The sequence below is a fragment of the Coenobita brevimanus genome, chromosome 95, assembly GCF_032717465.1.
Source record: "Coenobita brevimanus isolate Jiangsu-jjx chromosome 95, ASM3271746v2, whole genome shotgun sequence".
Taxonomy (NCBI): domain Eukaryota; kingdom Metazoa; phylum Arthropoda; class Malacostraca; order Decapoda; family Coenobitidae; genus Coenobita; species Coenobita brevimanus.
The window spans coordinates 24,161,175-24,169,594 of record NC_137048.1 but is presented as its reverse complement, the minus strand read 5'-3'; the positions used below and the strand labels follow the sequence as shown (position 1 = coordinate 24,169,594).

At 41.7% G+C, this 8,420-nt stretch overlaps 1 non-coding gene across 1 annotated transcript; it reads right to left on the bottom strand.

The window, feature by feature from the left end:
- Positions 1-1,199: 1,199 nt before the first annotated feature.
- Positions 1,200-1,318, bottom strand: LOC145413304 (5S ribosomal RNA). Its single transcript, XR_013899703.1, has one exon. It is a non-coding gene; the product is annotated as a 5S ribosomal RNA (ribosomal RNA).
- Positions 1,319-8,420: the final 7,102 nt, after the last annotated feature.

The window sequence follows — 8,420 nt, the reverse complement described above, 5'->3', positions numbered from 1 at the left end:
ATTATGATGTGTTTATTTCAGGTCAGTTGATAAATACGTGTGTTTCAGCTCAATTGATTTGATACGTGCACTTCAGATCAGTTCATATGATACGTGTATTTCAGGTCAGTTCATATAATACGTGTATTTCAGGTCAGTTCATATGATATGCGTATTTCAGGTCAGCTCATTTGATGCGCGTATTTCAGGTCAGCTCATATGATACGAGTGGTCCAGGTTAATTGATATGAAACGTGTATATCAGGTCAGTTCATGTGATTCCTAATTACCTCCGCCAACGAAGTTAGAGAAAGTTATGTAGTCTCCTATGTTTGTCTCTCTGTCTGTCTGTCCATAAGATATCTCCAGACGTTCCCATTGAATTTCAATGAAATTTTGTGGAGGGGAGGGCCATGGGCCAAGGAAGAAATGTTTAAATTTTGGGACAGATCCGGATCCGAATCCGGAGTATCCCGCACATTATCTCCAAAAGTTCTCAATGAATTTCAATGACATTTTGTGGAAGGGTGGGCTATGGGCCAAAAAATGAATTTATTAAATTTGGGGGGGATCCAGATCTCTTTTAGTGACAATGGCATTGACGGAGGTATGCGCTGTTTGATTGCTTTCTAATATACGTTAGTGTTTGTTAGAAGTAAATAAGGACAAGTACTTCCAGAGAGACTTCCATTGCCATGACTGAATTTTCCTCTCTATATATGGCTAGACATACAGTACACATGGCTACCGTGAGGCAGTGATGGGTAGCAGGTAAAATGAAGACAACTTTATGAAAGGTTTGCTCCTCAAGTAATATTCTATTCCATTCTACGTGCAACTCCCTGACCTGACTCGTCCTTTTATGTCCTCTTTGCATTTTTATTACAGTATGAAAGACCTCAGTGCCGAGAGCCTGCATAATGTGTCCTCTCAATAAAGAAAAAAATTCAACAAAAAATAGATAATGAAATAAAATGAACAAAGAGAAGGCTTTTGTGCAGTATATTAGGATGATCTGGCCGTTGACATTATTCATATTTCTGGATTTCATGTGAGTCTGACAGGAACATTAACAACGAGAACAAGAACAAGAACAACAACAGTAATGATGATAATAATAATAATAATAATGATAATAATAATAATAAGCCAAGGGCTTAGAGTTAATTGTTTTACAGGGAGGGGCACTAATCCTCCACCAACCCCACTTGACGTAGGGATGCCAACAGCATCTGGTGTTCCCAGGCGGTCACCCATCCAAGTACTAACCAGACCCAACGTTGCTTAACTTCGCTGATCGAACGGGAAGCGGTGTACTCAACGTGGTATGGCCGTTAACAATGATTATAGTGTACTTTCTGCGTTAAGCTATTGAATGATCAGTTGCTTATTATTACTGAAGGTGTCATGTAAACGGAACATATCAAGTAAGGGCACTGAGCAGATGTTATTGTTGTATTATATGGCAGAAACAGTGTATCTTAGAGGAACCAGACGAGGTTGAAACTTCAAACAGTACCTCATATTCTGGTTGTACTTTACTTACGCCTTTTGTGGTTTGTGTGTGTGTGTGTGTGTGTGTGTGTGTGTGTGTGTGTGACAGAGAGAGAGAGAGAGAGAGAGAGAGAGAGAGACGCATCAGAGGAGAGAAAGAATTTAACACGATTGTGCACCAGATTATTGTATTCAGGCTGACAGCAGAAAATTTTATCCAACTGAAAGGAATATAAGCTGTTACACGCTTCAAACACTGTCTCGAATCACCCTTTCTTTGCTATTAGTACACAAAGAAATCATCTGACTGTGCTGACAACAGAAGACGTAAAAGAAAATAAAAGACTTTGTCCCACTAAGGGATGTATTCAAGTGGTTTTGTTGATTTTGTAATACCTTTTCCTTGGCGCTTTATTCTGCAAAGTGCTTCTCGGTATCCGTATGTTTACTTCCAGTGAAAGTCATGTGGATATCAAACCGATGTAAAGTGCATGCAAGAGAATGTTTAGGTTTAATATGCAAAATAAACTGTTAAGGAATCTGTGCTATGAAACCTCCGCAATATCTAGAATACATTCAAATGGCACGTAACTGGTAGTCCTATTTTCTGATCCCATACTGCCATCCACTCCTGACGGCCTCTCCCTTTACGCCGCCCTACCTCTCCCAGTCGCGTGTTGCCCCTCTTACAGTGACCTTACTCCCTAGGTCCTTTGTTCTTTCACTCTGATAACGTATTGTAGAGTTAATTCTTGCAACCCCCAGACAAGATGACTCAACTTTGAAGAGACTGGTTATGGAAGGATCAAATATTGTCTTTATAAATACGACTATGAGGCCCTTCTAGCCAGAAAATCGTCTGAAGGGAGAAATAATAAAATGGAAACATGTCATCTCTCTCTCTCTCTCTCTCTCTCTCTCTCTCTCTCTCTCTCTCTCTCTCCACACAATTAGGGGTTTGACCATTTTATTTGTATTGCTTACTTTTCATTTAATGCTTGCTATTTTCTGACGATTATTTTCAACTTCGACGAGACTTTTCGAACTGGAGCGGTTTGACACTGGCCTCAAGAACCCTTTGCGTACGAGAAATGTTTCCTAAGGTGAATAAGAATAGCCTGTAAAAAGACGCCGCCATATTGAAAGGGTTAATTCTTCCCTCACTATCACTCACCCATGATGGTCTCTGTCCCTTTATACCGCCCTGCTTCCCATGGTTGCGTGTTGCCTCTCTTCCGATGCCCTTACCTCTCTGCTCCCTGAACGACCCTCTGCCTCTATATTACAACGCCCTTATTCCCACATGTTCCTTTCTCTCACATGAATCACTCTCTTAATCCTTTTCCCCTTTCTCGTCCCTCCCGTTCTAGTGTTTTCCTGTGGCTGTCTCATCTTCCCTTCACCATAATTTTACCTTCTTCTTACCACATATTTTCACTTATTTTTCTCCCGTCGTTCCCTTACCCACAATCTTCTGCGTTCTCTTGTGACTGTCACACTCTTTCTTCATCCTAGTTATTGTATTTTTTCTTTTTTTCATCAGTACACCTTGTTCCCCCAAAGGCCTGCGTAGTACTGCACCCTCATTCCCACCTGTTCCTTCTGTTAACATGAATTACACTCTTATTCCTCCCATTTCTCCCTGTCTGCCTTTTAGCATCACTCTTTCTTTCTACAGCACTCTCCTGTCTCTGTCTCAGTACGTATTTCATCTCAGTTTTGAACTTTCATCTGATTATTAACTTACTTCTCTTCTGTCATCCTTTCCAGCATTCGTAATCCTTTGATTCTTTCGTACTTTCGCACACTCTCTTTAAGCTCATTATTGCATTCTTCCATCACTTGTTATATTTTGCCCTTTCTGTCTTTCCCAACTGTGTCTTTAACCCTAGACAGCCCCCTGCCTCAGTTACCGCAAAATCACACTCATAATCTTCCCACCTCCGTATTCTCTGTTCCATATATGTCTGCCTCTTTATATCCTTCTGTTCTACCCTACAGTCCCAATCCTATGTTTTCTCCAGTTACTAACATATACCCTCCCCCACTTCAGGGGAAAAAATATGCAAGTTTTTTTTCTTCAGTATATTCTTCTTAATGTAATATAATTTTCTTCTGTTACTAGAACTCAGGCTTCATTACTTTCCAAAAATTATTCCCATCTCTTCCACGTCTGTCCTTCCCTGATGTTCGAGTCCTTTTCATTCATCTGTCGTTTATTCTCCTCTGTTCCCCTCCTTCTCTTCTCTATAACCTCAGCGTTCATACTTCTCTCATTGGTTTCCATTCTCCCATGTCTATAATTTCGGTTCTTGACATTTTTATCATTTCAGCTTTTGCCCTCATTTCCAACCCTACATCCTCGTACGTTCTTTTATAATTTACTCTCACAAATGCTTCTCCTTTCCCATCCTACAACCTTGCAGTTCTTCGCGTTCATCTATAACTTATGATTATATGCTTCCCTTCTTTCCTTTCCCAAAACTCCAGTCCTTTTTTTCTATAAAAGCAAGAAGGCGGCTTGTTACCATCGTCCCGAGCGGGAAACTCAATCACATTTACCGAGTAGTCAAAATACGGGCTGAGTACAGAGCTCATTCTCTTGGGGGGACTATGTTTCTTTTATTTTCCCTACATCTAACCATTTGGAAGGACCCCGTTCCGTCCCTGAAGAGGTGTGTCTGCAGCAGGAGGGCGGCTGCTTGCTAATGGTCAGTGGGTCTGCTTGACCAGATAGACCGGGGAAGCGCAACAACATTCTACTGTGATTAATTGTACTAGATCACTTTCTTTCGTCCCCTACAACCCATATTCTTCTGTCACTAACTCTCACCTTTTCTAACCTATATCCTTACCTGTGCTCCTCCCTCCGTACCCTACAACCCCAGACCTGAACGTTCTGTTATAACATATTCTCTCTTGCTCCCCTCCCCTTCTCTCCACACTGTCACACCTCTTACTTACCACCCTACCACACGCCCTCTCCGTTCACGCACTCTCGCCCACACCTTTCCTCTTTCCTCTCACTTTATGGCTCCCTCTGGTCATCTTTGCTCTCATATTTTTCCCTCACCTTTGTAGTTTACTTGTTTCATTGACCACTCACTGTGATGACGTATTTCATTTTTATTCCTGCTATTTTTGAAGACGTTTATTCACCATATTTTTCGAACTCGCAAAAAAAAAAAAATGTAGTTATATACTTCACTCTTCCGAACGGGAAACCTGTCCTTAAACTTAGTAAGATTTTAAAATAGCAGAAATAAACTAAAAAATATATAGTCAATGGATTCAGGGGAGTATAATAAACCTCTTTTGTTATACCTCATACTTGTCTTCATCTCTTATGTTTCTCTGATTTCCTTGCCCCTGTCGCTGTCCCCTACTTTACCTCTTGTCCTCCTGTGATCTCCTGTGCTCAGATATTGTCCTCTTTTGTTTGTAGTGTAACTGCTTTCTTAACATTATTAGTCTCCTATAATTCAAGATCAGCTAATAAATCCCCAAACATTAGCTAAAATAGAATACTAGAATTGTCCGGATCATGGGAGTTTAAGTGTCCAACTGTGCGAAAATCTGCTTCATAGGAAAACATCATAGAGTATGGCAAACTCACATGTATACCTCTTATGTGGCAGGATTAAAGGACCACTCTGTCTACTCTGAAATGAATATCGCCTGCCCAGCTGACAGTCTTGTGTACTTTGAGATTTGTTCATATCATTTTCATCTCTACATCATACACGAAGAAATAGAAAAAGAAAAAAAAAGAAGAGGAAGAGGAAGAAAATAGGAAGAAATGAGGAAGAAAATAAAAAAGAAAAGGAGAGAGAGAGAGAGAGAGAGAGAGAGAGAGAGAGAGAGAGAGAATGCTGATCACTGCCTCAAATGCAGGGTAAGTGACGGCAGATCCGAGATTGAAGCGCCCTGATAAACAAACTTACTCCTTGCCACTCCGAACTTGCCTCGTCTTAGACTCACAACGAGTAGTGGTCTCTTTTCTTCCCGATTAGCCAAGTTTAGCGAACCATAAGTGCTTAGTTAACACTCTCATGATCAGGACACCTCTAGTGGTCGATTCCAGTTAACGCCAGATGATTTTACTCAGTCGATAACTAACCATATGAGCATGTTTAAACTGTCATCACTATCCCTTTCATGAACGTGCAAACTATAGTATAATATTTCTGCCACCGCCAGATAATTTGATTGAAGTGAGTCATAAGAACTTGAATTTTAAGTGTATTTCCTTCCTCCATGTCATATTTTAATAGACGACAAGGACAAAAGTTCGCTCAATATTAGGCATTTAACTTCTTCTACTTCTAACCTTCATCTGCTTGTTAATCTTCCCAAGCTGAGAAAGGTACAGTGTGTTTCTCTGCCATAGATGATTCTTGATACGATGCATCAAGGAGGAAAATGACTGACATCCCCTTTAGTGTGAAAAGACACAGTAGAATGATAATTAAACTTTTGTGTTTTGACTGTACATGCACGAAGAATGAAGGAAGACAGAGGACCTCACTCTATATCTGAGAGTTCTCTAAACACTCAGGCTGCTATGACTTATCCTCAAATGAATAAAAATCATCTGGTGATAACGCAGATTAAATGCCATTGTTGCAACCGTGTGAAGGTTAATGGAGGCAGTATGAACATTCAGGTTCTAGTGACATCCTCAGGTTAAGAAAATCGTCTGGTGTTACCGCAGATAGAATACGATATTTGGCGAGAAAATTTTTTTTCTTCCTGTTACTTGAGATGAGCATGTGGAGTGACATGGAGGGACAGGTTGACGAATGAAGAAGTGAAGGAAAGTTGTGGGGTGGATGTGGATGTGGTTGAGAAAATTAGGAGAAATATATTGAGGTGGTTTGGGAATGTGGAGAGAATGGAGAATGAAAGACTGACTAAGAGGGTGTATGTAGGTGAAGTGGAGGGAGGGAGAGGGAGGGGAAGACCGAGGATGAGGTGGAGGGATGGAGTTGAGAGGTATATGAGGGAGGGGGGGAGTGAGCTGGGGGGAAGGCAGTCAAATGGTGGGTGACAGCGACTTGGAGGCGTTTTGTCTGCGGCCACCCATTGCGGGATTAGGGCGTCCGGCTATAGATAGATAGACAGATTTTTTTTTTTTTAAGATTCTGCCCCTAGTGTTAGCAACATATTATAGGGTGTCTCATATGCCTGGAATCATAAATAGATCAACTCCTTCAGTCTCATGATGTATTATTCACTGAGTTTTACATCGGACGATTTTATTCCAATGAAAAAAGGCTTAATTATTAAAACGATACTGCATAACTAATTCTTCCAGCTCGAACAGTCTCTTCTAAGTTAAACAAAATCGTCTTTGGACAGTAAGAATTAAACGAAACTAATAGGAATTCATCCGTCCATCCATCCATCCATCACGTATATTTTTTTTTAGAAGCATAGTTTTGGGCGAGAGTAGAAGCATGTATGGACAAGTTTGAGAGGAGCGAGAGAGTGCTGTTGATTGGAGACATGAATGACAAAGTTGGGAATGTACGAGTGGATGGAGTGGTTGGTCAGTGGGGTGTGCCAGCTGAAGTAGATGGGAATGGTAGTGCTTTGGTGGACATCTGTGCTGGTAAGGGGTTGGCAATAGCCAACACCTACTTTCGTCATAAGATGATCCACCGGTATACATGGAGAGTAATGAGGAGGATGGATGGTGAACTTGTTGAACGAAAGGCAATGATAGACTACGTGTGTGTGGATGAGCGAATGAGAAGACAAGTGTTGGATGCAAGGGTGTGGAGAGGGTGGGGGAATGGAGTCTCGGACCATCACTTAGTGATGGCCAAGGTAGAGCTGCAAAGAAAGTGGTTGAGGAGGCGAAGGGGAAGACAGGCGGAAGCAGCTCCTGTGAGAAGAGTGGAGAAATTGCAAGATAGTGAGAAGAGGACAGAGTATAAGAGCATAGTGGAAGAAAGATTGGGAAGGTATGAGCTAGAGCAGATGGAAGGGGTGGAAGACGTATGTAAGATACTCACGGAAGAGATAAGCGCAGCGTGTGAGGCGGTTTGTGGAGTGAGGAGGAGATGCAAGGGTGTGCAAGGGACAGCATGGTGGAATGATGAGGTGAAACGAGCTGTGGAACAAAAGAAGAAGGCATATGGTGAATGGTTGGCGAGTAGAGGTAGGGGAGAAGATGAGAGAGAGAAGAGAGAGGTATATGTGAGCAGGAGAAGGGAGGTTAAGAGACTGGTGAAGGAGAGTAAGAAGAAAGTGGATTTGGGAGGAATCTGAGTGTGAAATGGAGGGAGAGTAAGAAATTGTTTTGGAAGGAGGTAAAGAAAGTAAGGCAGTGTGAAAGGGGAAATAGTAGGGGAGTGAAAGATAGGAATAATAGATTGTTGGTGGAGAAGAGAGAGAAATTGAGGAGATGGAAGGAGCACTTTGAGGATTTGTTGAATGTAGAGAGTGAGAGCAGTGTGAGTATAAGTGGTTGGGGAATGGCTGGGAGAAGAAGAGATGAGAGGAGGGAGGAAGAGATCAGTAGGTCGGAAGTAGTGGAAGCGATGAAGAAGATTAAGCTGGGAAAGGCCCCAGGAATTGATGGAGTGTGTGGTGAAATGCTTAGGTATGGGGGTGAGATTGTTGTGGAGTGGATATGGAAGTTGTGTAGATTGGCTTGGGAAGAGGGAAGGGTTCCAGAGGACTGGAAATCAGGTATAATTGTTCCTCTGTACAAAGGAAAAGGGGAGAGAGAAGTATGTGGTAACCATAGGGGTATTTGCCTTCTTAGTGTGACTGGTAAAGTATATGGTAGAATACTCATTGATAGGGTTAGGCATATGACAGAGGAGCTAGTTGGAGAAGAACAAGGGGGATTTAGGAAGGGAAAAGGGTGTGTAGATCAGATATTTGTTCTAAGATGTTTAGTGGAGAAGTATCTAGAGAAGGGAAGGAAAGTGTAC